This window comes from Lissotriton helveticus, chromosome 5_1 (assembly GCF_964261635.1).
Source record: "Lissotriton helveticus chromosome 5_1, aLisHel1.1, whole genome shotgun sequence".
Lineage (NCBI taxonomy): Eukaryota > Metazoa > Chordata > Amphibia > Caudata > Salamandridae > Lissotriton > Lissotriton helveticus.
Window position 1 is genome coordinate 1,568,388,281 of NC_136065.1, and position 27,615 is coordinate 1,568,415,895.

General features: G+C 46.0%; 1 long non-coding RNA gene across 1 annotated transcript in view; it reads right to left on the minus strand.

Annotated features, from left to right (window-relative positions):
- The window catches only part of LOC144753707 (uncharacterized), a 153,065-nt gene extending 125,710 nt beyond the window's left edge, over positions 1-27,355 (minus strand). The window contains exon 1 of the long non-coding RNA XR_013594492.1: positions 27,181-27,355. This is a non-coding gene — a long non-coding RNA (uncharacterized LOC144753707). The remainder of the gene's footprint in view (positions 1-27,180) is intronic.
- Between the last annotated feature and the right edge of the window lie 260 nt (positions 27,356-27,615).

Consider the following 27,615-nt stretch of genomic DNA (forward strand, 5'->3'; position numbering starts at 1 on the left):
AAATATTTCCTATAGACTGATTTACACATGTATTATTAATTTGTTCTGTGTGTGAGATATAAAGGGCTCAGGCACCCTAAGCTGGTCTGAGTAGCACTATAAAACAAATGGAATGCGTGTGAGGGGGGCTATGAAGAGATGAGCGGCACTGTTGGAGCATGGTAGTGAGGAAATGGGTATGGTGGGTGGTTTGATGGGGCGGCCGCCATTAAAGAAGCTCCACTTGTGTTAAAGCTGGACCTGTTCCTAGTAATTGCAAAAACTGAATAATTAATACTATTTTTTATGGTTGCAGACTGTTCATAATTTATGTTGTAATCTTTGGCGGAGGGACTATACCTCATTTACAAAGATATATCATGTTCTGTACATGTTCATCAGATTAAAAAGACGGAACCCATAACCAGTGTCTGGCTAGCAAGCAAAATTAACCCTGACAAAAATTAATAGACTAGGCCAACCCTGCAGGAGGTTGCTACTCAAATGAGACTATAGTTCTCGTGAACTTTCTTCCACTGAAAGCAACCACCTAGCCTGCAGCCTGATGGTTAAACACCAGGGCAGCAGAATGGTCAGTTAGGGTCTACCCACATAGCCAAAACACAGCTAAATTACAGAACCAGAATTCTGCGGGTAGCATACCATCTGTCCGAAAAAGCTGCTGCACCTCGTCAGAAACGATGTTATATATTTACTTATACTTGAACGTACACAGAACTTAAGGCTACATGGCAGTTGACAGTATGCCTTGCCTTTCTCGTGTGCCTCTACTTCATCTCCAGAGTTCACCTGCATCTTAGTCTGAAACTCAAGTCAACAGGCACCTTTACTTACCCCTATACAGCTTCCTCAGGGAATGCTCCCACTTCAGATACTCATCAGTCTAGTCTGCCAGTAAGGCCTCCACGAGAAGTATTAGAATATAAATTAAATTCCTAAAGCTGCTCCGGCACCAGGAGCCGCCAGCAGACGCCATTTTCTTCCCTCTCACCTGCGAGCAAATCCCACCCATAGAGCTCTTATTGGTCAATATGAGCCTTCACCCGCCTTCCAATCATTAGTTCCTCACTACTCCGACCTGTATACAAACTGTTGCCTGGCATTAGGCTGGTCATTTCTATTGGTCTCTGAGCACAGCGATCAAAATACCTGCCACACCCAAAATCAAAGGCAGGCAATGCTTTACCCCTTGGGGTTTTCAAATATTTCAGTGTCATCATGTTACTTGCTGGTAGACCACTGGTGTTAGCAACCATCACAGTTCTCGTGCAGCAGTCCTCTCCTGTGGGTGGGCACCGATAACAGGCACTCAGTACAGTACTAGGGCATCAAAAGCACCATCCACATGCACCCAGGTCAGATCGCAGCTAACATTGGCACATGGAATCTGTGAATGCACCGTGTGAGTCAGGGGCGCAACTAGGTCTTAATTTCGGGGGGGGGCTAACATGGCAGATGAAGGGGCGTGGCTAATGTTAATCAATAGGGCGGAGCTAAAATGGCAGATAATCAGGATCGGTTAATGCTCAGGTCAAGCTGAGAAAAAAATGTGGTGAATTCTGCATTTGAAACTGGACAACAATTAAAGCACACATTTTTGTTATTTTGATGCATTGCCCCCCAAAATCCATACTCACCCTGAATCTTAAAATTACCCCTGGCACACCAAAACACATACCCACGCGGAACCCTAAAATTAACCCCCTCACACCCTAAAACCCATACCCGCCCTGAAATCTATAATTACCCCTGGCACCCCAAAACCCATACCCATCCTGATCCCTAAAATTATCCCCCCCAGTACCCCAATACCCATACCCACCCCACACCCTAAAATTACCCCCTGGCACCCCAAAACCCATTACCATCCTGAACCCTAAAATCACCCCCCTGGAGCCCCAAAACCCATACCCGCCCTGAACCTTAAATTACCCCTGGCACCCCAGAAACCATACCCATGCTGAACCATAAATTCCCCCCTGCCCCCCAAAACCCAAACCCACCCTGAACCTTAAAATTACCCCAGGCACCCCAAAACCCATACCCATGCTGAACCATAAATTCCCCTCTGGCACCCCATAACCCATACCCACCCTGAACCCTAAAATAGCCCCCTGACATCCCAAAACCCACACCTGCCCTAAACCCTAAAATTACCCCATGCACTATAAAACACATACCCGCCCTGAACCCTAAAATGTCCCCTGGCACCCCATAACCCATACCCACCCTGAACCCTAAAATTGCCCCCTGACACCCCAAAACCCACACCTGCCCTGAACCCTAAAATTACCCCTGGCAAACCAAAACACATACCCACCCTGAACCCTAAAATGTCCCCTGGCACCCCATAACCCATACCCACCTGAACCCTAAAATAGCTCCCTGACATCCCAAAACCCACACCTGCCCTAAACCCTAAAAGTACCCCTGGCACTATAAAACACATACCCACGCTGAACCCTAAAATTAATCCCATGGCACCCCAAAACCCACACCCTCCCTGAACCTTAAAATTACCCCTGGCACCCCAAAACCCATACCCATGCTGAACCATAAATTCCCCCCGGCACCCCATAACCCATACCCACCCTGAACCATAAATTCCCTCCTGGCACCCCATAACCCATACCCACCCTGAACCCTAAAATTGCACCCTGACACACCAAAACCACACCTGCCCTGAACCCTAAAATTACCCCTGGCACACCAAAACACATACCCACGCTGAACCCTAAAATGTCCCCTGGCACCCCAAAACCCATACCTACCCTGAACCCTAAAATTGCCCCCTGGAACCCTAAAACCCATACCCGCTCAGAACCCTAAAATTATCCCCTGGCTCCCCAATCCGTAACCCACCCTGAACCATAAAATTACTCACTGGCACCCTAAAACCCACACCCACCCTGAACTCTAAAATTACCCACTAGCACCCCAAAAAAAAAATGAACACTACACACTTACACTACATTTGCATATTTGGAGGGGACTGTCCTCTTTGACGTTTCTATGTATGTAAGTCAAGAACAACATTCACAGTAACCTAGATATGCAGGCAGTAGGTAATGCTGTGCTGAAAAATGCATTAAAGTTACTGGAACTTACATAAAAACTGCTGCCTGCTCCTCTGATACTATACGGTGGAGTTTGGCTGATCAGCAGCACTGTGTCCTGGCATCCAGCCCCTTGAAGGTCTCAGAATAGATAGGTGTGGGTCAAATTTCACCTGGATTCTCCTTGCCTGGGGCTCCTCTGCTTCTTCCCTGGTGCCCTTGGATGCGAAAATAGAAAGATCCATGGCCCTGTTCACCATTTATCTGGTGAGCAGCGCCTTGGATGTGAATTCCATCCAAGTGCACAGACAACAGGGTGAAAGGGATGGCCAGTGCAGGTGATGCTTTTCCTTTGTAAATTAATTTCTGCTGGCGTCATAGCCCAGGGTTTGCTGTCTGTGCACTTGTATGGAATACACATCCATACAAGTGCACAGACAGCAAACCCTGGGCTATGACGCCAGCAGAAATTCCTTTACAAAGGAAAAGCATCACCTTAACTGGCCATGCCTTCCCCCTGCTGTGCACATCTTCACACCCCATGCTCACAACCCATCAAGTGCTTAGGTGAAATCCCTGCCTTGAGGCAAGGATTTCACCTCGGCAGTGCCACTCTAAAGGAAAACAAGAGGTGGGGGCAGGGGGGTTCACTCACCTAAACTGTTCAGAGGCTGGCTGTCTGGCTCGGGCTGCTGGGCCTCTCAGAAAGCATAATAAAAATCACATTCTCGGGTCGGATGCGCAGCCTTCTTGCATCATTTCAGTGCGTGTCATCTTAGCCCGGGCAGAGGAGGCGACGGGGGGGCTGAAGCCCGGTGAGCCCAATGGGTGTTGCGCGCCTGGTGTGAGTTCATCAAACACGAAGGAGGCTCAGACATAGGTCCTGATAAAGCACAGTAGCTTTGCGCAGAGGCCATTGTCAAAGTAAAAGCAGGAGCCGTGCTGAAATATCAAGCATGGTGCCCGGGGGCAGGACGGGGATGACAGGCTGTGAGCCTCGAGAGCCATTGTTAAATGTGCGCGCCCGTGTAAAAGCGGGTGCCGTACTGAAACATTTAGCGCGCCGCCCGAGGCTAGACGGGGATATCGGGCGGCGAGCCTTGCCATGTGGAAAAAATTATTTTACAAACAAAAAACCTGCCACTGAGATAAAGATAAAGCACGGTGTGCGTTGTGGAAAAAATGTTTTAGGTCCATGATCTCCCCTTGCATCATGATGCTTCTTTTGCGTGTTGGAAGCAGTAAAACATAAGGCATGCATGCCATGCTGGTATTAAAAAAAAAAGCAGTTGCGGTAGAGTGTGTCCTGCCTGCAAGAGCTGGTAGGAGAAAGTACTTTAAGAAAATAATGCGCACAGACTGTTAATAAAACCTGCAGAGTAACCACACAAGTAAAAGGGCCAGTCCTCATGGGAGTTTACAAATGTAGTGTTATGATATAGTCCTCAGGATCGGTTTGTTGATTGGTATGCCCACCTCTAGATCGAGCCAACGCCTGAATTGCCGTAATGGCACAGAGCATTGACAAGATCAAGCGAGGGGAAAATAGAACAGATCAGGGCAGGAAAGGAAGGGGACAGCAGGGCAGGGAGATCTGAAAGACATAAACAGAGCAAACGCATAAGACTATGTTTCTATGCCTTAGAACCAACAAGACACGTGAAACTAATGTAAGGAGTTATACCTGTAAAGGAATATTTAAACCTTGTAGATGTGTTGAGGTATCAGACAACGTTGGGGTTGATGCGGTGTAACAACAGTAACACAAAAGGCATTTATTCGTGATATAATAATTGTCATATCATAAAATGTAATATCTTCATATCCTGATTCACATGTATAGGAACCTACCTTAGTATCCCTCTACTAAGCTTCACAGGGGAAGAGTGTAACCTTACACCTCCAGAACCCCTGTTAAATAGAAGAGGTACATACAACAGTTTACACCTTTGTATATTGTAATACACGCTGCCACTTCTAGATGAGAATTATAGTTCAAATGAAATCAAACAAAGAACTCCCCTGGAACTCTTGGCGATTCCTAGCACCCAAATAATGCCTCTTAGATGGGTATGTGGCGGAATCCTAAGTTACGAAAAGAACAACCTCAATAGTACTTAGAGTTTCTCAAAGGCTGCTAGTACATAGCAGAGAAAACACCGTTGGCCGAAAATGACAACCGAGCCAAATCCAATTATATACAAGTCACAAAACCAGTACCACCATAACAGCCGTTACCGCGGAATCCCAAAGTATCTAGGCAACTTGAAAACAGCGATCCCGCTGTGAAGCGCTGTGGTGCAAGCACCCTTACCGCACCAGGACAGCCGAGTCCTCAATTCCGAACAAGCTCTCTGACCGGAATACCCGACACCGATCCCCAGCCGCCGTCCTCCTTAAGTGTTTCCTCGTGAGAACGCGACGCGCCGCTAAGGATCACGGGAATTGTAGTTCCGGCCCAGGGCATGCCGGGAGACGTAGTTTGTTTACGTCGCGATCGTGACAGTACATCCCTCTCGCAACAGAGGGAGTCATGGACCAGGCTTCGTGGGGCATCTCCGATGGAAGGCAGACACCAACACTGGGGCATGAATCCCCAGAGCAGGTTCCCATGGATTTTCCTCGGGCCCATACCCCTTCCATGACACCAGATACCACAACTTACTCCTCCGATACTTGGAATCCAGAATTCGGTGGACCACATACTCCAACTCACCCCGTACCAACAAGGGAGGAGGACGATGCTGGCCCTTAGACAATGAAGGTTTCAACAAAGAGACATGAAACACCGGATGGATGCGTAGATGAGAAGGGAGTTTCAGTTTCACCGCCACCGGGTTCACACGTTTCAACACCGTATAGGGTCCAATGTACCTAGGGTTGAACACACTGTGTTTTCTGAAACGCAGATTCCTTGTGGACAACCACACCTCATCACCTTTGCAGTACAACGGACCTTGTCTCCGGTGTTTATCAGCGGCAGCCTTGTACTTGAGTTTCACGGCCTGCAGCTGTTCCTGCGCTTTAAACAGTGTCTCTTTAATATGATTCACTCTGTGTGCCACCTCCGGAAGGAGCGAGTCCGTTTTCGGGTGCACAAAGGGAAGAAACTGGGGGTGTCTGCCATACAAACAATAGAAAGGAGTGTTCTTGGTGGAACTGTGCGTGGCGTTATTATAAGCCACCTCTGCCAACCACAAGTAGTCCACCCAGTTCTCCTTACCATTATCCACATAGCATCTCAAATACTGCTTAAGAGTCTGGTTTAACCGTTCAGTCTGGCCATCGGTTTGTGGGTGAAAACTTGTGGAAAGGGCTGAGTCAATATGCAACGAAGAACACCATTTCTTCCAAAACTGGGCAGTAAACTGTGACCGTCTGTCGGAGACAATGATACTTGGCAATCAATGTAACCTAACCACGTTGACCATGAGCAGTACAGCCAGTTGACCCGCCGAAGGCACTTGTTTGCAGGCCACAAAATGCCCCATCTTGGACAGGTAATCAACCACCACCATTATTGCCGTACATCCACGGTCAGCGGGAAGACCCACGATGAAATCCACCGATATCCGATCCCAAGGGATCAATGGAGTAGGGAAAGGCTGCAACAACCCCTGTGGACGAGAGTGGTCAGACTTCATCCTTGCACATTGAGCACAGGCGGACACCCATCGCCCAACATCAGGTCTCACAGAAGGCCACCAGAACTGTCGCAGTACACGCTCCAGGGTCTTGACAAAACCAAGGTGACCCGCACTTGGCGACTCATGGCACCAGACGTAGACCCGCTTCCTCAAAGCCAACGTAGGCACCAATAACCTGTTACGAAACATCGGCAGGCCCCCATGCAACCTCCATTCCTGATGACAACCAAGCCAGGTCTTCCAAACGAAGGAGTCCACCCCTTTCTTGACATCCCTCAGGAATGTATCAGGCTGCATAGCACACACCACTCTGTCCGGAGCAACAATGCTAGCCTCGGCCCTCTCCTCATAAGGAGTAACCGTCGACTGGAGAGTGAGTGCATCCGCCTTCCGATTGTCAGTACCAGGGCGCTACGTGATGACGAAATTGAAACGAGAGAAAAACATCATCCACCTGAGCTGTCTAGGTGAGAGATGACGCGCGGCAGACATGAATTGTAAATTCCTGTGGTCGGAATAGACAGTGACCACGTGACGGGCTCCCATTAGAAAGTGCCGCCATTCCTGAAAAGAGTCCCGAATGGCCAACAACTCTTTTTCGGCGATGTGGTAGTTCTTTTCGGCCGGATTCAGCTTACGTGACATATACGCCACCGGGTGTAACGGACCCGTATCCGCATGGCGTTGAGATAGGATAGCCCCGATCGCCACATCCGAGGCATCCGCCTCCACGACATAGGGCTTGCCCGGATCAGGGTGGGCCAACACAGGAGCTGACACAAAAGCGTCTTTGAGAGCCGTGAAAGCGGCTTGCGCTTCCTCAGACCATACAAATCCCTTCGCTTTCCTCAGCAGCTGAGTGATAGGCGCCACCAACCGAGAGAACTGATTGATGAAACGCCTGTAAAAATTGGCAAATCCGATGAAACACTGTACATCACGAACATTACATGGAACAGGCCAATCCCTCACAGCCGCTACCTTCCGTTCGGCCATCTCCTGGCCTTCAAGACTCAGCATTACCCCCAAAAACTCCACAGTACGAACATGAAAGTCACATTTACTGAGTTTACAGTAAAGATTGTTTGCCTGCAAAATGGTAAGCACGTTTGCCACATGCTGACAGTGCAAATCCTCCGAGTCTGAGTAAACCAAAATATCGTCTATGTAGACGATCACATATCGGTCCAAGATGATCAATCAATCAATCAATGACATTTGTAGAGCGCACTACTCACCCGGAGGGTCTCAAGGCGCTTGGGAGGGGGGGGGGGTGCTGCTACTGCTCGAACAGCCAGGTCTTGAGCTTCTTCCTGAAGGAGAGGTGGCCTTGGGTCAGGCGCAGGTCGGTCGGGAGGGAGTTCCAGGTCTTGGCGGCCAGGTAGGAGAAGGACCTTTGTTATACATTATTCCTACCTTTGTTTCCTGTAATTTCTTACCTCACTGTATTCCAGAATGTACATGGTTGTGTTCTCCTCTGGAGATTCTGAGTTGAGTCAGTTGTTCCTGACCAGCTCCTTGATGAAGATAATTAACCTGTTTCCTGCGCAATAAATCCAACTTACTTCATGACAAGCACCCTGAGTATTTACCACAATTTATGGCGACAATTTGCAGCTGGTCAGAAATACTCTGTGTGACTTGCAACAGACCGTGTGGATTTTGCCCGTCATTTTGAAGGCGCAGTACTGACACCGGACACCGGACGGAAGACAGAAGACTTCATCAGGGATAGACACGAACTCGACGTGTGCAGCCTCTCTGCCCTGCCAGCGTTTGCCAAATTTTTAACAATTTTAAGAAAACCGTGAGTAAAACATACCCGCAGTGCGAGCGCTCCCCAACCGATAGCGTTGCTAGGCACCGTCCTCGCGCTGTCCTCGCGAAGAGCAGCAAGAAGTCCTGTGCGCGTGCGCATCCGACGTAACGCCACCGGTGTTGCTAGGCGCACTGTTCCACACTGTAACTACAATAAAGGAACACTACGCGCGGAGCGCTGTGACGTCTTTGCGGTTCACGCCTCAATAACAAACAATTCAAGCCTCGTTTTGGCCTGGCGGCCATTTTATCGTATGTTTAAATTTCACAGCGCATTTTCATCGTTTTCACGATCGACTGTCGGAGAGTAGTGCTATTTTCAACAATTTGAATGCTTTTTACACGAAACAAGTTTTCTTATGTACAATAATTATCCAAAGGTACGTTTTCTTATTATTATAACAATATTGGAAAAATGTTCATATTGACACTAAAAATTTTATTTTAATAAATTGAACTAACCAATATGGCACAACAAATACTAGTTACATTACCTCCACAGTTCCTACCTGAACCTGGTACACCCCAAATACCATGGGAAGATTGGTACATTATGTTCGACAACTACCTTGAGGCACTTGATGGTCAAGAATTTTCGCCTAAAAGAAAAAAAGCCATTCTCTTGAGCACGCTAGGCAAAGAAGGGCAGAGAGTTTTCCGATTTTTACCCATAGCTTTAAGAGCCAATGGACAAGACATGGATGATGAATTCAAAGAAGCTGTAGCAAGGTTGGAAGTAAGATTCTCCAAGGAAGAGAATCTAGTCATGAACCGATATAAATTCTACACTCAAAGACAAAAAGATTCTGAGTCCATAGATGACTTTGTGGCCCGACTCAGAGAGCTGTCTATCAAATGTAAATTCGGTGTCATGAATGAGGAACTTATTAGGGACCAACTTATAGTGCAGTGTTCGAATAAGAAAATTCAGGAGAGATTGTGGACGGCAAAGAATCCCTCTCTCAAGGACGCCATAGACCTAGCAAAGGTCATTGAGGAATCGAGCAAGTGTATGAAGACACTGGATTCCCACAAAGCGAGTCCACAACAGGAAGTTTCAGTAGTTTCTGATAAGAATAATTCTACTGAATGTGAACATTGCAGGAGTGACAATGTTGCAATAGTAAAAAACAAACCTAAATTTCCACAAAAGAAGAACTTCATTACCAGTAAACTATGCAGCAGATGTGGAAGCAATACCCACTCTTCGGAAGCAAAATTCTGTTTTGCGGCAAATAAAGAATGTCTCAAATGTGGTAAAATGGGACACTTCTCGAAGATGTGCAAGACTAAGACTAAGCAAAGGATTGCTTCAGTTGAGGACTATCTACATGAGAATGAAGCAGAAAGATTCTTAGTAGTAGATGATATCGATGTAGTTGGTGATGATCCCAGACAGAACAGACCAAAAGCTGTCTTCACAATTGACTCCCACGAAGTATCATTGATGGTGGACACAGGGTCACGACACACCATTATTCCTAGAACTACTTTTGACACATTCTGGCAAGGAATGAACTTAAATGAGAGTGACATTTCAGCAAAGGGTTTTAATGGCAAGAAAATTGAAATTCTAGGGTTCTTTGAAACTGATATTAGCTTTGAGAAGAGATCCACTCGAGGAAAAATATACGTCTCAATTGATGGCCCACCCATTCTTGGTTGGATCCACCAATATGATTTGTATATAATAATCAACCCGAGAGCCAAGAACCAGATCATGGTAGTGGATGATGATTCTATCGAGTCTATCCTCAGTGAATTTGATTCAGTATTTAAAGCCGAGCTTGGTGAGCTGAGAGGTTACTCTCATCTTATCAAACTGAAGAAGAATAGTTTACCCATACAACACCGTGTCAGGAGAATTCCCATCTCTATTCGTGAAGATGTAAAGTTATTGATTGAAGAAATGCTTCAGACAGGAGTCATAGAACCAACAGAAGCATCAGCCTGGGTTTCCCCTGTGGTCATTTCTAAGAAGGCTGACGGCAAACTCAGATTTTGTGTAGATCTTAGAGCCTTAAATAAGTGTGTTGTTGCCGACACCTTTCCCCTACCGAATATAACCGAGATGGTGTCTACCCTTCAGGGAGCAAAATACTTCTCAAAACTGGACCTGAAGAGTGCTTATCACCAGGTCAAGCTTCACAAATCTTCGAAACACCTCACTGCATTTATCACTCCGGAAGGCATTTTCCAATTTACTCGCCTTCCCTTTGGTTTGATATCAGCGGCGAGTGTGTTTCAAAGATTAGTTACGGAAATTTTCAAGGGGTTGAGAAATGTGGTGTTTTTCCAAGATGACATTTTGGTGTTTGGAGAATCGATTGCTGAGCACAATCTAGTTCTGAAAAATGTATTACATAGGATTTGGGATACAGGGCTTACCTTGCAGAAAGAGAAATTTTCTTTTCTTGTTCAGGACATCGAATACTTAGGCCATGAAATATCCGCCAAGGAAATGAAGCCCAAAAAAGATCTCTTGGAGGCTATACGTTCTGCTCCTTGTCCAGCCGACAAGGATCAATTACGGTCCTTCATGGGATTAATCGAATACTATTCTAAATTTGTGGAAAAATTTTCTGAAAAAACATTACCTTTGAGAGCATTACTCAAAAAAGGCTGTAAGTTTGTTTGGGGGCAGGAATTGGACACATGTTTCAACAACATCAAAGATGCTATTTGCTGTGCAAAGGTATTGGCACCGTTTGATACCAAGAAAGTCTCTACTTTGTTGGTTGATGCCAGTGCGTGTGGTCTGGGCGCTGTTCTAGTACAAGCACATAAGGATGGTGAGAGGCCCATTGCGTTTGCTTCCCGTACCCTTTCTCAAAGTGAACGGAATTATTCCGTTATCGAGAAAGAGGCTTTGGCTGCCGCCTGGGGAGTACACCATTTCCGCACTTATTTGTGGGGCACACGCTTTAACATAAAGACCGACCATAAGCCACTAATAAGAATACTTTCTCCTGGAGGTGCAGTATGTGGTTCCCCAAGGCTGGCAAGACTAGCCTCTAAACTGCAAGAGTATCATTTTGATATCTCTCACATACAAGGCTGGAAAAATGTTCAGGCTGATTGTTTGTCCAGATTAGCAGTTCCGTCTAGACTTTTGTCTAATGATGAATTTCATCTTGAGAGTGTTGAAGATAACATTGCTTGGATTAACGATGTTGTTTCTCTGGGTGAAAGTTCTTTCACGCATAAGGAATGGGTAGAAGCCATGTCCAATGATTGTGTGTTACAAGAAGTCATTCAATTGATTAAGTTAGGTGCACGAAGAGAAAGTTGTGTACATGTATCAGTTCGTCCTTTCTTGAAGATAATCGACGAATTGTCTGTATGTGAAGAGAATGTTATAATGCGTGGAGACAAATTTGTTCCCCCTGCTGACTTAAGGACCAAACTTATTGCCATAGCACATGAGGGACATCTGGGGCAAACATTGACACAACATCGAATTAGATTAAATTTTTGGTGGCCAGGTATAGATTCCTCTGTCACTTCATGGGTTGAAGATTGTCCTACCTGTAAAGCAAGTGAAAAGCGGTTGAACGTTTCAGCAGGGTCTCAAGTTGGAGGATTAATTTTTCCTGAAGTACCATGGCATACTATATGCCTAGATTTCATAGGTCCTATGAACGAGTTACCGATTTCTCAGAGATTTGCCATTGTAGTAGTAGACTGTTTTTCGAAATGGTTGTCTGTTGAATTCTTGAAGGATATTACTACTGAAACGACTATAAAGTACCTAAGATCTTTGTTTTTTGCGGAGGGTTTCCCTAACGTCATCATCACTGACAATGGAACACAGTTAGTTTCTCACGAGATGCGTTCTTTTCTTGGTGCATCTGGTATTTCTCATCACAGAACGTCACTCTACAACCCGCAGGGGAACGGACTCTGTGAGCGCCTGAATAGATTAGTCAAAGGGACTATTCAGATGGCTATATCTAAAAGTTCGTCTGCCTCTGTTTTGGTTAGTGAGATGGTATACGCTTATTGCACTACACTTCATGGTTCTCAGATTAAATCTCCTTTTGAGATTATGAGAGGTAGGGTTGCCAGCACGAAGTTGACCCCTTCTTGGCTCAAGGATTTAGTTTCTCAAGCGGGCTTGGGAAAAGCTGATTCTGTACCTGCTTCTTCTACTTCACCGACACATATAACTCCTGCTAGGAGATTAACGGAACCTGCTTCGAGCAGAATCAATAAGGGTGATCTTGTGAAAGTGAAACCTGGGAGGGTTTCTGGAGGCTTGTCAAAATTTAGAGGTCCTTTTCTCGTGAAGATGGTTTACCCTCACTATGTTGTGCTTTCCAATGGAGAAAAATGGAATTTGAGAAGGGTGGCTTTATATCAGAAAGCCAGTTCTATCAACTCTCATGGTTCAAGGTCTGATTCCACTCAGGTTCAACATGAAACTGATAATGATTCATCAGGTTATATGTTTATTCCTTCCCATGTTTCTTCCAGTTCTGTGGGAGGGTCAAGTGGGAGGGGTGGTGGGGATGATTCTCACACTCTTTCTCCAATTGTCGATACTTTACAGTGTAGGAGGGGTGGTGGTGGTGATGCTCTTGGAACCCAGTCCACTGGAGAGACGTCAGATAGATTCCAGCCACTCTCAAGATGTCTACGGTCTCACAGACCACCTTTATATCTTAATGATTACTGTTGTGATTAATTGTTTGGTAATGAATCAAAAGCTTGTTCTCTTTAATGACTACAAAATGTATTCTCTTTCCTTGTATTACATATAGATTGTTTTCTGTTACTAATAGACATTTTATCTTTCTTTTATTATTCTAATACTTTTATATTCAGCGAGAGGAGATGTGTTATACATTATTCCTACCTTTGTTTCCTGTAATTTCTTACCTCACTGTATTCCAGAATGTACATGGTTGTGTTCTCCTCTGGAGATTCTGAGTTGAGTCAGTTGTTCCTGACCAGCTCCTTGATGAAGATAATTAACCTGTTTCCTGCGCAATAAATCCAACTTACTTCATGACAAGCAACCTGAGTATTTACCACAACCTTCCTCCTGTTGTCGTTCTTCGGATGCGGGGGACGGCGGCGAGGGCGTGACTGGCTGATCGGAGGTGGCGCTTAGGAGTGTAGAAGTTGATGCGGTTGTTGATGTAGCTCGGGCCTTGATCGTGCAGGGCTTTGTGTGCGTGGGTGAGGAGACGGAAGGTGATTCTCTTGTTGACGGGGAGCCAGTGCAGGTCTCTCAGATGTCCGGAGATGTGGCTGCGTCGGGGGATGTCGAGGATGAGTCTGGCTGAGGCGTTCTGGATCCGCTGGAGTCTCTTATGGAGCTTGGCGGTGGTTCCGGCGTAGAGGGCGTTGCCGTAGTCCAGTCAGCTGGTGACGAGGGCCTGGGTGACCGTCTTCCTGGTTTCGGTGGGGATCCACCGGAAGATCTTCCGTAGCATGCGCAGGATGTTGAAGCATGACGAGGAGACGGCGTTGACTTGCCTGGTCATGGAGAGGGAGGAGTCCAGGATGAAGCCCAGGTTGCGTGCGTGGTCTGTCGGTTTGGGTGCGGTGCCCAAGGCGGGGGGCCACCAGGAGTCGTCCCAGGCGGAGGGTGAGGAACCCAGGATGAGGACTTCCGTCTTGTCTGAGTTCAGTTTCAGGCGGCTGGTCGTCATCCACTCGGCTACCTCTTTCATCCCTTCGTGAAGGTTGGCTCTGGCGGCGGCGGGGTCGTTGGTCAGGGAGAGGATCAGCTGGGTGTCATCGGCGTAGGAGATGATGATCAGGTTGTGTTGGCGTGCGATGGTCGCGAGGGGGCTCATGTAGATGTTGAAGAGGGTGGGGCTCAGGGAGGATCCTTGAGGGACGCCGCAGATGACTCCGGTGGCCTCTGACTTGTACGGTGGTAGGCGGACTCTCTGTGTTCTTCCGTCGAGGAAGGAGACGATCCATTCCAGTGCCTTCCCCTGGATTCCGGCGTTGCTGAGGCGCTGCACTAGGGTGCGGTGGCAGACAGTGTCGAAAGCCGCGGAGAGGTCTAGGAGGATGAGGGCCGCTGTTTCTCCGTTGTCCATCAGGGCTCGGATGTCATCGGTGGCAGCGATGAGGGCGGTCTCGGTGCTGTGGTTGGCACGGAAGCCGGACTGTGAGGGGTCGAGGGATCCATTCGTCTCGAGGAAGGCGGCCAGCTGTGTGTTGACGGTCTTCTCGATGACTTTGGCTGGGAACGGGAGGAGCGAGATAGGGCGGTAATTCTTGAGTTCGGTGGGGTCCGCAGTGGGTTTCTTGAGTAGAGCGCTGAGCTCGGCGTGCTTCCAGCCCTCCGGGAAGGTGGCGGTGTCGAAGGAGGTGTTGATGATGTCCCGCAGGTGGGGTGCGATGACAGCGTCGGCCTTGTTGAAGACGTGGTGAGGGCAGGGGTCGGTCGGAGATCCGGAGTGGATGGAGTTCATCATGCGGACGGTGTCATCGGTGCTGATCGGAGTCCAGGCGCGGAGGGTGGTGGTGGGCGGCGGTGCTGCGGTCGTTGTGTGCGATGGTTGAATGCTGAAGCTGTTGTGAATGTCCGTGATCTTGTTGTGGAAGTAGGAGGCGAGGGAGTTGCAGAGGTCTTGCGATGGGGTGATGTCGTTGTTTCCGGCGCTGGGGTTGGAGAGCTCTTTCACGATGTTGAAGAGTTCCTTGCAGTTGTGTGTGTTGTTGTCCAGCCGGTCCTGGAATGCAGTTCCCTTGGTGGCGCGGATCAGTTGGTGGTGCTTCCGGGTGGCGAGCTTGAGGGTGGTCATGTTGTCCGGTGTTGGTTCCCTTCTCCAGACTTTCTCGAGGGCACGGCAGTCCTTCTTGGAGGTCTTGAGTTCGTCTGTGAACCATGGGGTTTTCTTGCTGCCGGGTCTGCTGGGCGGGGTCCTCAACGGGGCGAGTTCGTCCGCGCAGTTGCTGATCCACTTCGTGAGGTTGTCGGCGGCCTGGCTGGGGTTCGCTGAGCTGTCGGGAGGGTGCTGACCCAGGGAAGCGGCGAGCTGGTCGGCTGTGATCTTGAGATGTCACGGAACACCTCATTTAAAAAGAATTGAAAGGCCGCAGGGGCATTACAGAGACCGAAGGGCATCACTCTGTATTCGAAGAGTCCGTATCTGGTCTTGAATGCGGTCTTCCATTCATTCCCGCTATGCATGCGGACCAGATGATATGCCCATTTCAAATCAAGTTTTGTGAACACAGTAGCCTTTTTCACCTGCTCCAGCAAAACACTGATCAAGGGTAGAGGATACCTGTTCTTAACAGTAATTGCATTTAGTGCCCTAAAGTCTACACACGCGCGCAGCTCGCCATTTGCTTTTGAAATAAAAAAAAGAGGCGAGGCGGCTGGGGATTTAGATGGACGTATAAAACCTACACCTAACAGTTGGTCCAAATACTCGCATAGGTGTAGGTTCTCTGGCTCCGTCAGAGCATAAATCCGCCCACAAGGTATCGCAGCTCCCGGGACCAGATCGATCTGGCAGTCATACTGCCTATGGGGAGGGAGCTCCTCAGCCTGTACCTCATTGAACACCTTGCCAAAGGACTGATACTCAGCAGGAAGTTGAACACATTTTTCTGCGGCCGTGGCAATACAAGACCCACCAGATAAGGCTTGAGCAGGTTTCATAGCTCCCTTATGACAATGATTCATGCAATACTCGGAACCCATATGAACGGTTCTGGTGTCCCAATTTATACTAGGGTTGTGTTTCTCCAACCAAGGTAAACCAAAGATTATACCGTATTGAGGAGCCCTGATAACACCGAATGTAAGAAACTCAGAGTGCGTGTCCCCTAGTAACACCTCAATTTCTTCTGTGTCATAGCTAATGGGACCCATACTGAGCTTCCTCCCATCAACAGCATATACTTCTTCAGGCCTCTCTTTCTGCACAAGAGTTAATCCCATGCGTTGGGCTTCTTGTATATCAATGAACATGCCCGTTGCCCCTGAATCCACCATAGCTGATGTCACTACAGATTCCCCAGCCAGCATTAACACAATGGACACAAACAGATGGTTCGTTACCCTATTCAGTCTACCACATAATGAAGGGACATACATAGGACTCCAAGAAACCCCTTCCCGTTTCCCAGAGTCAATTAGTTTTCCAATCAACAACAAATGGTGTACAGAGTTCCCCCTTAAAAATTGTCCTACCTCCTTTCCCCCTTTTTGATATCATCTCAATTAGTTTTCCGTCACCTTTTCTGTATCAGCAGAGGCCACTCGGTTACCTCGGAAACGGTTTGTTTTAGGCTTTACTGGGCATTCTCTCACATAGTGGCCCTTTTTTCCACAATATAAACAAAGGCCCTGTTTACGCCTTGATTCTCTCTCAGCCGGTGTCAAAGCTGATCTCACCGCCCCTATCTCCATAGGTTCAGAAGAGGAAGCCTGATTCCCTTCCTTGGTGACATGTGTCTCAACCACTGGTTTCCTCCGATTTTCACCTTTTCTCTCACCTAGTCGATGATCTAACCGCAGGGCCAAATTAATCAAACCTTCACATGTAGCGGGTTGAGGATCGATTTGTGCTATGACATCTTTAAGTTCCTCATTCAACCCTTGATGAAACAAGGATGCCTGTTTATTTTCGGGCCATGTGGTTTCTGAAGGCATTCAAATATGCAACCAAATCTTTTTTACCCTGCCGTAATTCCAACAATTCCCTATCAGCCGTATAGGAATCAGCCCTTCTATCAAACACTCTAACGAATTCTGTTTTAAAGGCTTCCCAATCATGCAATAAGGGATCATTGCGATTAACCAACGGGACCGCCCACTGTGCAGTGTTGCCAGCTAAGTAGGATATCAGAAAGGCCACCTTGGCCTGATTGGTAGGGAACGATCTAGGCTTACAAGAATAATGTAATGCTATCTGAGTGAGGAACACCTGAACTTTGTCCGAATCCCCATGAAAACGCTCAGGTGGCGCTAATGGAACAGACACTGGCATCTCCAATACCACCGGCAGCGGCGGAGGAGCGGTCCCCGCATCAAAAGGATTGCGCTGTACGCCATCCACACGGGCCCTCAAGTCAGCAGTCTCTAACCGGGACGCTGCTACCTCCAACTGTAGAGCACCCAGAGCCTCTATCACATCTTCCAATGTGGCCATACTGGCACAACCCGACTGGGAGGACTAAGATACGTGGGTCGGGTATTCTGTTATGAAATAGTCCTCAGGATCGGTTTGTTGATTGGTATGCCCACCTATAGATCGAGTCAACGCCTGAATTGCCGTAATGGCACAGAGCATTGACAAGATCAAGCGAGGGGAAAATAGAACAGATCAGGGAAGGAAAGGAAGGGGACAGCAGGGAGGGAGATCTGAAAGACATAAACAGAGCACACGCATAAGACTATGTTTCTATGCCTTAGAACCAACAAGACACGTGAAACTAATGTAAGGAGTTATACCTCTAAAGGAATATTTAAACCTTGTAGATGTGTAGAGGTATCAGACAATGTAGGGGTTGATGCGGTGTAACAACAGTAACACAAAAGGCATGTAATCGTGATATAATAATTGTCATATCATACAATGTAATATCTTCATATCCTGATTCACATGTATAGGAACCTACCTTAGTATCCCTCTACTAAGCTTCACAGGGGAAGAGTGTAACCTTACACCTCCAGAACCCCTGTTAAATAGAAGAGGTACATACAACAGTTAACACCTTTGTATATTGTAATACACGCTGCCACTTCTAGATGAGAATTATAGTTCAAATGAAATCAAACAAAGAACATCCCTGGAACTCTTGGCGATTCCTAGCACCCAAATAATGCCTCTTAGATGGGTATGTGGCGGAATCCCAAGTTACGAAAAGAACAACCTCAATAGTACTTAGAGCTTCTCAAAGGCTGCTAGTACATAGCAGAGAAAACACAGTTGGCCGAAAATGCCAACCGAGCCAAATCCAATTATATATAAGTTACAAAACCAGTACCACGATAACATCTGTTACAGCGGAATCCCAAAGTATCTAGGCAACCTGAAAACAGCGATCCCGCTGTGAAGCGCTGTGGTGCAAGCACCCTTACCGCACCAGGACAGCCGAGTCCTCAATTCCGAACAAGCTCTCTGACCGGAATACCCGACACCGATCCCCAGCCGCCGTCCTCCTTAAATGTTTCCTCGTGAGAACGCGACGCGACGCTAAGGATCACGGGAATTGTAGTTCCAGCCCAGGGCATGCGGGAGACGTAGTTTGTTTACGTCGCGATCGTGACATGTAGACAAGGTAGTACTAGGGAGGGACTACTAAGCCTATTCACTAATCAAAGCAACCATTTAGAGAGGACAGTAACAGGAGCCAATTGAAAAGCTGGGCGGAAAATGGATGGACCGTCAAATCCATAATTGAATACAGCATGTCTCGAAGAAACAGCGCAAGCGCTGCCAAGGGGAGACCTAAAAAAAAAGCATACAGTGCTGTATTAAATAAATAAAGGCCACAGCGATCACTGCTCGATGCTGTTTGGGAGGTGGGAGCGGTGGTCTTTGCAGGCAACAGGCGCTGTTAATAAATAAATAAAGGTAGATAAAAGCAAGGTTTACAGCCCTGTTTACAACAGAGCTCTGTAAACCACAGCACTGGTCTCCAGTGCTCTAGCTTAACCTCTTCCATTAACTAATGGAAGAATAAACGTTTAGGCAGCAGAATGTTTTCTATTTTCTACTTTTTGTCTTATAATTTATTTTGCATATTGTTTTGAGTTTTTTTGTTTTTTTATTTTAACTGTGTAAATACAAAAATAAAATCTGTGGGTGTGTGGATGGATACATGGGTGCAAGAATAAGTGATAAAGTGCACAATAGCTTATCAAGTGCCTAAGCCCACCAATGACTAAAGAGACTCTTTCATTTTGAATGTAGATCTAATGTAATTGCCAATGCTTGTTAAGTATTGTTGTTGTTTTGCTTGAGTCATGATAAACACTCTTTGGAACCCTTAGCTGGGACTTCAGATAGAGAGTGTGTGGAGAAAAAGGGTGCCAGTGCTTAATTTATGGCTGGTTCTTGCAGGTGGTGCCAATTGGAACTAATTTTTGGGGACCACCACCTATTTTCCCTCGTCAGATTTTGACCCAGAGCAACAGAGAAATAAAGAAGCGAATAACGACATATAAACAAAGAGAAAGGAAAAAAGCATAAACCTGCTAGAGTGAGATATGGGGCTGGAAGTGTCTGGTGGCTTATTAAAGATGCATGCAGCGGTATCAAGACTACGCAGTCTTGGTAATCAACAGGCCAACATTCAATTGACCCACCGTAGGCTTCTGAGCAAATCCTTGGGTACCTGACACGTATTCTTTGACGAATGGAGCACTGGTAGAGTTTGCTATGTGAAGTGATGTAAAGGGAGGGATTGGAGTTGTTGCACATTTATCTGCTATTGAATAAAAATTAGTTCTAAAAAGAACGAGTAAGGCCAATAGGTGTGAATTGCTTTAGGTGTATGTGTTGATTGTTGTGTGATATATATGGCTGCACTAACAGAAAACATAAATTGATCCACTCAAATACTAGTCAAGTGGCAAGCTGGGTCAGGCACGGGGTTTTATTTCACATGGCTTAGGCTATGTCCAGAATTAATAGGCCACACATGTTGTAAAGGATTCTTAGATCCCCATCTTCTTCATCTCACTCAAAGCAATGCCTGAACTCCACAGAGTTTCTGCTATTAGGAAAACACAGAACCAGAAAGTAACAGCCTATCTTTGAGGCCTTCCAACAGTGCCAGGAAACAATGACAATGCCAGTTTGCTATGCCATAAAGAAGCATACCCCATGAGCCAGGGTTTTCTGTGGGATAAGTGGGGCGGGGCCCATGTAATTAAGAGCATGGCTTAATCATGTACACTAACTTTTTGTAATTCCCATAGTGTGCTACCTGGCCAGAATTTTTATTCCTTTCCATTTCATTCTGATATATAACGTAACAACTGAAATGCACCATAACCCAGCGAGGACTATTGGCTTTGTCAATGCTTGTTAGCTGTTTAAGATAAATGAGTAACAACAAGGATTTGTTGTAAATAATGTTGAAAAATGTTTCAATTACACTTCGCCATCCCCAGACACAACTTACACCCAACTCACCGTTAAGCACTGCATTTTCTTTTACTTGTGCCCTGTCAATGTTTTTACAACTTTGCACCTCCTTTACACACATTTGCACAGAATTACAACTGCAACTGGAACACTTGACCATTGCTTTGTGCGCTCAGCAGAGAGGCCCAGTATAGGATGACCATGTATTCCAAACATCTTTCTGACCCACGGATGGGCAGTGAGAAAAACTCATTGCCTTCAGCCTCCACTACAGTGTTCTCAATCGTGGCCCATTATAAACCCCAATGGCCACCTCGGAATGCTCTGTACAAGAGTAGTATGCAGCACGAAAAAATATATAGGGGCATATTATCAAGGACCGGTGTTAAAATTATCGCCGTTTTATCGGCAGGAAACTGCAGATAAAACGGCGATAATGGGCTTGATAATACGCCCTTGTTAATTCCCATAGAAGCCCATGTTAACATAAGAGCATGGGCTTCCATGGGAATTAACAAGGGCGCATTATCAAGTCCATTATCACCGTTCTATCGGCAGTTTCCTGCCAATAAAACGGCGATAATTTTAACACCGGTCCTTGATAATATGCCCCATAACAACAAAACATCCTGGAAATAGTGAAGAGTTATAAAGAATGCAAGATTAAGAAATGTATGTGAAATAGAAACAGGAACTAAATCGCTGAACTCGATTACCTTACATTCTTTGTTCAGAAATCGAACAGTTTTTGCCAGTAAAGTTAAAGGAATGAGCATACAGCCGGATAGGTACGCGTGCCAAAGTCAAATTTTAATTATTACCGGGTCTGTGACCCGGATGGACCCGGAACACTTAAATCCCTCTCACCAGCAAAAATGACTACACCTTCCAGGAATAGGTCGCATTGTGCTATTAGATTCGCAGAAGGAAGTGGAAACATACAGGCACTAAGCTATAATTACAACTGCATTTCTTAGTAATTAAAGTAGACATAAACAGTATTTAATCTATTCCACTGCTGGATGTACACATTCTTCCAGTGAGCTAATCCTTATAATTCAGGGGTGTGCCTTGGGAGCAGTTGAGCATGGCATAAATACACAATTACACTAACTGGAGAGCCAATCCGATAGACAAACCCCTGCCTTTGGTGCCCTTTTGTAGCAGTTCTAAATATGATTGACATTTTGAATAGCCACGTTTCAAATTGTTTTGCAAAACTGTCATTTTCCCTGTCTTGGTAAAAATAAAACTGGACCAGTGCTATGCCAGGTACAGCCCAGCCCCACTGCCTGCCTTATCCCGATCAAAAGCTCTGTTGAGAGAATTACCCTCCTCAGAGCCCCTTTCACCCATCCTTGGGTGGCACAGCACCTCTGATCGCAGTTCCTCAGCGGAGGAAACAAACCCCCCCACCCTTCCTGTGAACATGTCAGTCATTATTTTAAACTTGCAGTACACACAGTATAGGATAGGCTGCTACGAAATGCACAAAAAGGTTTTAAAAAGAAAGTGGTTCCAAAATATAGATTTTTGTAATACCCAGAATGTACGTAGTACAATTTTCTTATAAATAAATACATAAACTCTATTTTAAAAGCACACACTTCACAGCTTAGCTGGTAGCTCCCCTACAACACTGCTCAAAAATGATAAATGTGTGTCATCAGGAAGCTTCAAGTGATTCCATGAATTAAAGCCACAGTTGCGCACCTTTAGGTTTGTTTCAGGCAGAAGGCACCCTGGGAACAAGACTTGTTTAGCTGTTTGCCCCTCCCTTGATTTCACAGCACAAGAGACTCCCTGCCTTGCACTTCAGGTAACTCATTCTAACTGTCTGGATAAACCACCCTGTAAGGTTGTATTTTCACAAAAAGTAGGGGAACTGTTTTTCTAAAAATAAGAAAGTAGAGGTACGTCATGCCCCTCAGATCCCCCCGCTACAACCACTGGGTAGCTAACAAGAATGTCAGTTTTTCCAGCCACGATGATTAGCTTACTTTGAAAGGAAAACGCTTGTAAATATACCTTATGTGCTCAAGTATGCAGTATAAGTTCATTATACTCTCCTCTATTTAAACAGTTTCTATAATCAGGGGTGGATCCTATATGGGGCTGAGGGGACGTTGACCCCCTACTGCAAGCCTCCACACCTGAGACACACATTGTTTGCTCCTAATTTACTCCTACTGTACTGCGGTTCTCTTTCTCCCGGGTTGATTGTGACAACCAGGAGCTATGAATATCAGTTTGGCTCCTGGCTGCTTGAACTGTAAGTGAACAGTGTCTGTCAGGCTGACCTTTGTTCAGCCTGACAGACACTGTTCGTGAGGGGCAAAAGGTGGAGGGGCGTGGCCCTTCTGTCCCACTGGACCAGCCACACCTGCTGCATTGCCAAAAGCTCAAACTCTCCTAAATGTGAGACCTATTGCATTGTAAATGCTCGTTTTTTTCTGTTTGAGGCCTCCACAGAATGCCTGGCAGTCCGAAGAAGAAAGTGAAGAAATGACCCAACAAACTGGGAATAAACTTCCTGCGTGCCTAGGGCATGTATTTTTTTTATTTTTATATTAAAAAAACTCTCGCTAAGAGAGTATGTTTAGGAAGAATAAACATTTTTGCTGACTGGCCGCATCAAAGATGGCCGCTCAGCAAAGTTTCACTCTGTTCACTAAAGCTGCTGCGACAGCAGCTCCACAGACGGCACAGAGATCTAAATATGGCCGGATGTGCTGCACCACGGGAGCGGAGAACATGCCTCTGTAGGGTGACCAACCGTCCGTAAATTTCACGGACTGACCATTATTTGGGCCTCTTGTCCGTTGTCCGTCAGGAAATCTTTCACGGACGCCTTTTGTCCGTAATTCTGGGTGTTGGTGCAAGCTGTCCCCCCTGCAAGCAGCCTGAGAGTTCTCTAACTCTCACTGCAGGGTGCCAGCTCACACTGTTGTGAACTGAAAGGCCAGCAGCAGCCGCTCGCAGCACAGATTGCTATTGGCCATTATCATTCTGTTGTCTGCCCGATTATCAAACACAGAATGATAATGAGACCCTCTGTACAGATACAGCATTTGCTGGGCCTCCTCCTACCTGAGGTCTTCATACAGTGAGGCGCGCCCCCCTGGGGGTCTGTGACTGCATTCCCAGGGCGGAGGGGGTGCAAATGCCTTAGCAAAGAAGTGTAAATGAGATGGCCTGAAAGTGTGACCTTCTTTATTGGCTCAGTTCCTGGTGGTTTTCATTTACAGACTTGAAGTGTAAAATATACAAATCATGCTATGGGTTCTGGGTTCATTGAGGGTGGTGGCAGGGTCAAAGAGGTGGCCGAGAAGAACAAACTATTCTGTAAGGACTTTGTTATTTCATATGCAGTTGCGAAGTCAAAAAAGTAACCCACACAAAATGAAATAAGAAATACATTCAGGTTTAAACATCGTGTTATTCTGGCAAATCCCTTAATCTCCGGTGCCTACAAACTAATGTGACCTTGTGTATGCAATAGGTACTCATGCCATTCTGCTTTTGTTCAGAAACTAGTGATAAATGAAGGCGTCCAAAGGTATTAATGTAAGACATCTGATATTTATCAGAAGATACTTCTACTATGTCACACCAGTAGGTACACTGAAAAAGCCTGGCAGGGTCCAGAAATATACAAATGAAAAAAATCCACATTGGTGTAACATGCATTATATTTTGAACAGTGTGGCATATTCAACAAATGCATATGCCAGGGTCAGTTCCCCCAAACTGATTTAAGTGTTCCTGGCATTTGCATGATGCTGGTGTCTCAACTTCCGCACAAGGGACAGGATTCCTCTCGTTCATAACAAGTTGTGCAGCCTGCAATAGATTTACTCAAAACACAGCTTTGATAGAACGGGCTCTGGTCTAATACCACTGAGGTAGTTGAGCCTGTGGATGAGTGCTCTCAAGTAAATTTAAGAAACTTAGGGCCTCATTATGAAGGCCTTGCGCCACTGGTACGTCACTTTTTCCCATTTTAAAAGTGACGCACCAGCAGCGCAAGACCTTCATAAATAAGGCCCTTAGAATCTGGGGTCAGTTTTTTTCATTATTTGCCATAGTCCTTTTCCGATGCTGCAAAAGCGCTCCATTTTCCAAAATCTTTTGCCTTCACTTTATTAGGGACTTTTGCCGAAGTGTACACCACACCCAGAGCGGGGAAGGTCTGTCTTATTTTTTTTTAGACTAGGTGGGCTGTCTGCTCTTCTGCCACTGTAAAATGCTGACTCAGCAAATATAGGAGTCAATAACAAAGGTTTTCCAAACAATTGCCCATTTTCACATGTTTTAAGCATATATGATTTTAATTTATGGGATGCAACGGTGAGAGGTATGCGTGTTTATGTTATTTTAGCAACTTGTGATCTCATTGGATTTATGTGAGTTCCTACTCTGCGCATACGACGTGGCATGTGTGCATTTTGGTCTGTGTGCGTGTATGTAAGGGTGCATCTTTATGTGATTATGTATGATGTTGGGGGACCCTTTTATGGACGCCTTTTGTCCGTAATTGTGGGCATTGTAGGGAACAGCACTGTTCCCTGCATGAAGCCTCAACTCCGTGATGGGGCTGCCTTGCACTCCTCCTCGGAGCACAATAGCAGCCCCACCTGCCCATTGTCATTCTGCATGCTGGCTGATTGCCACATACAGAATGACAATGGTCCAGTCTAGGCTGGTAAACCAGGCTCTGTCTAGGGCAGGGCCTTCTGTCAGACAGAAGAAATGTGCAAAAACGCCAATGTTGCTACATGAGAATCCAGCTCAACAAAAGGAGCTGGTGAAAGAAGTTAAAAAGAAGGGGCTAGAGTTCTTTCACAGTCTCGTCATTTTAGAACTGATATATTTTCAATATTATATTCAAGGAAGCCATGATTGCTATTTTTTTATTTTATGCAACTAGCAACCATTGACCAAGTCAATAGTTCTGGCTTGTTGCAGGTGTAACATTACTTGTTATATATCTGGATACAATGACAGAAGAGGAAAAATACCAGTCAGGCAGCAGACTGTACTAAGCACAGATTTTTAGCTTACGTGTTTTAAGCCACACCCTTAATTACATCGAACACCCCCTTTGGAGAGACCCCACGTATTTTCATCCCACTTAAAGCCCTGGAAACAACACCATGTTACAGTCACCTCAGGGCCTGGCACTGTGCTTCATGCATGACCCATGAATTTCACGTTTTAAGATTTCCTATGTGCAGTGGTATAGGTAACCCTACCAGCACCCATTGCTTTAGGAACTACAGCAAGGGTGACATTCTTGATGGGTCTCTTCTGTCTGGAACTCTGTAGACAAAGGCTCAGCTCATAATTAATATGAAAAGGTGGGTGAGTGAGTAAATGAAGGGATGGGTGAATGGCTGGATAGATTAGTGAAAGGGTGAATGAATGAATGAAAGGGTGAATGGATGGATAATGAGAGAAAGGATGTATGGATGAGTGAGTGGAAGGATGGATGAGAGAAACGGTAAAAAGATGTATGTATGGGTGGAAGGGTAAATCGATGGGTAAAAGTGTGGATGGATGAGTGAAAGGATGGATGGATGAGTGAACGGGTGGGTGATGGGTGAGTTAATGGGTAAATGGATCAGTGAAATGATGGGTGGATTGATAAATTGATAAGTAAAAGGGTGAATGGCTGAACAGATGAGTGAGCGGGTGGATGTAAGGATGGATGAGGGAGTGAAAGGGAGGGTAGATGGACAAATGGATGGATAGATGAGTGAAGGAGTGAAAGGGTGGATGGGTGACTGATAGGGTCAATGGATGGATTCATGAGTGGAGGAGTAGATGGATGGGTGGAAGGAAGGATGGCAAAGTGAAAGGGACGATGGGGAGAGAAAGGGAGGATGGATTGATGACTGAAAGGGTAAATGGGTGGAAGGATGAGTGACTGGGTGGATGGATGGGTGAAAGGATAAAAGGCTGGATGGATGAGTGAATGGATGGGTGGAAGAGTGGATGGATGAGTGTACTGATGGATAGGGTGAAAGGATGTATGGATGGATAATGGATGGATGAGTGAAAGGGTGGATGGAAGGATGGATGAGTGAAATGATGGATAGAAGGATACATGGTGGATAGATTTGCAAATGATTGAATATGTTTGGATATGGATGGGCTTAATTATATTCTATTGCGCGACCTCCTCTGATGTGTCTGTAAAACGTACCTTTTGTCCCGAAGTTTTTTCCTGAATTTTGACCTCCTGTCCTGAATTTTTGTCCTGAATTTTTACACTCACCATCCTGAATTTACACCCATGTCAGATGGTCACCCTATGCCTCTGTTTTCCTGACGAAACATAGTACAATCGGCCATACCACAAATATGGCATATGTTGTCTTAGGGCTTGCGAAGAAAATAACGTTGCACTTTGGCAAACAAGTTGCAATCCATTTTTTTTTATTTAAATTGTTATTCTCCAGGCACAATATTTTCTATAAAATGAAACATGTTAAAAATAAATTCAATCAGAGTTACACTCTATTTCTAAAAAATAAAGCCCGTTGTTGCGTACGAGTGCCATTTACGTAGTTTACTGACCTATCAATCTGGCATGATTTTTCTCACGTAGGTCACAACAGTCTAACAAGGCGAGCCGGTGTCTCCGCTGCGCAGGAATCTCAGTGGCCAGACAGACTCAGACCCTCTTGAGAGAGCCTCATATGGCGGTCACATAATTCCTCTCTGCCCTGAGCGCGCGCACATTTCATTAGCACATTCCAAACACTCCACGCAGCCGCGAGGACAGGGCCCCTCTACCAGCAGGGCATTTCCCACGGCTGTGCTGTTATGTTTCAACACCACGTGATTTTGTTAATGGTGCCAGTGGGACCTTGGAGTGCGACGTGTGAACTTATTTATAACTCAGTGTATCGTCTCAAAATAGATATTGCGCATGCTGTGAATGCAAGTCCCGGCCTCTCACGCTGGCTGCCACGCAGACACGGGTTGGCCTCTCGGTAAGGGGCCTATTGA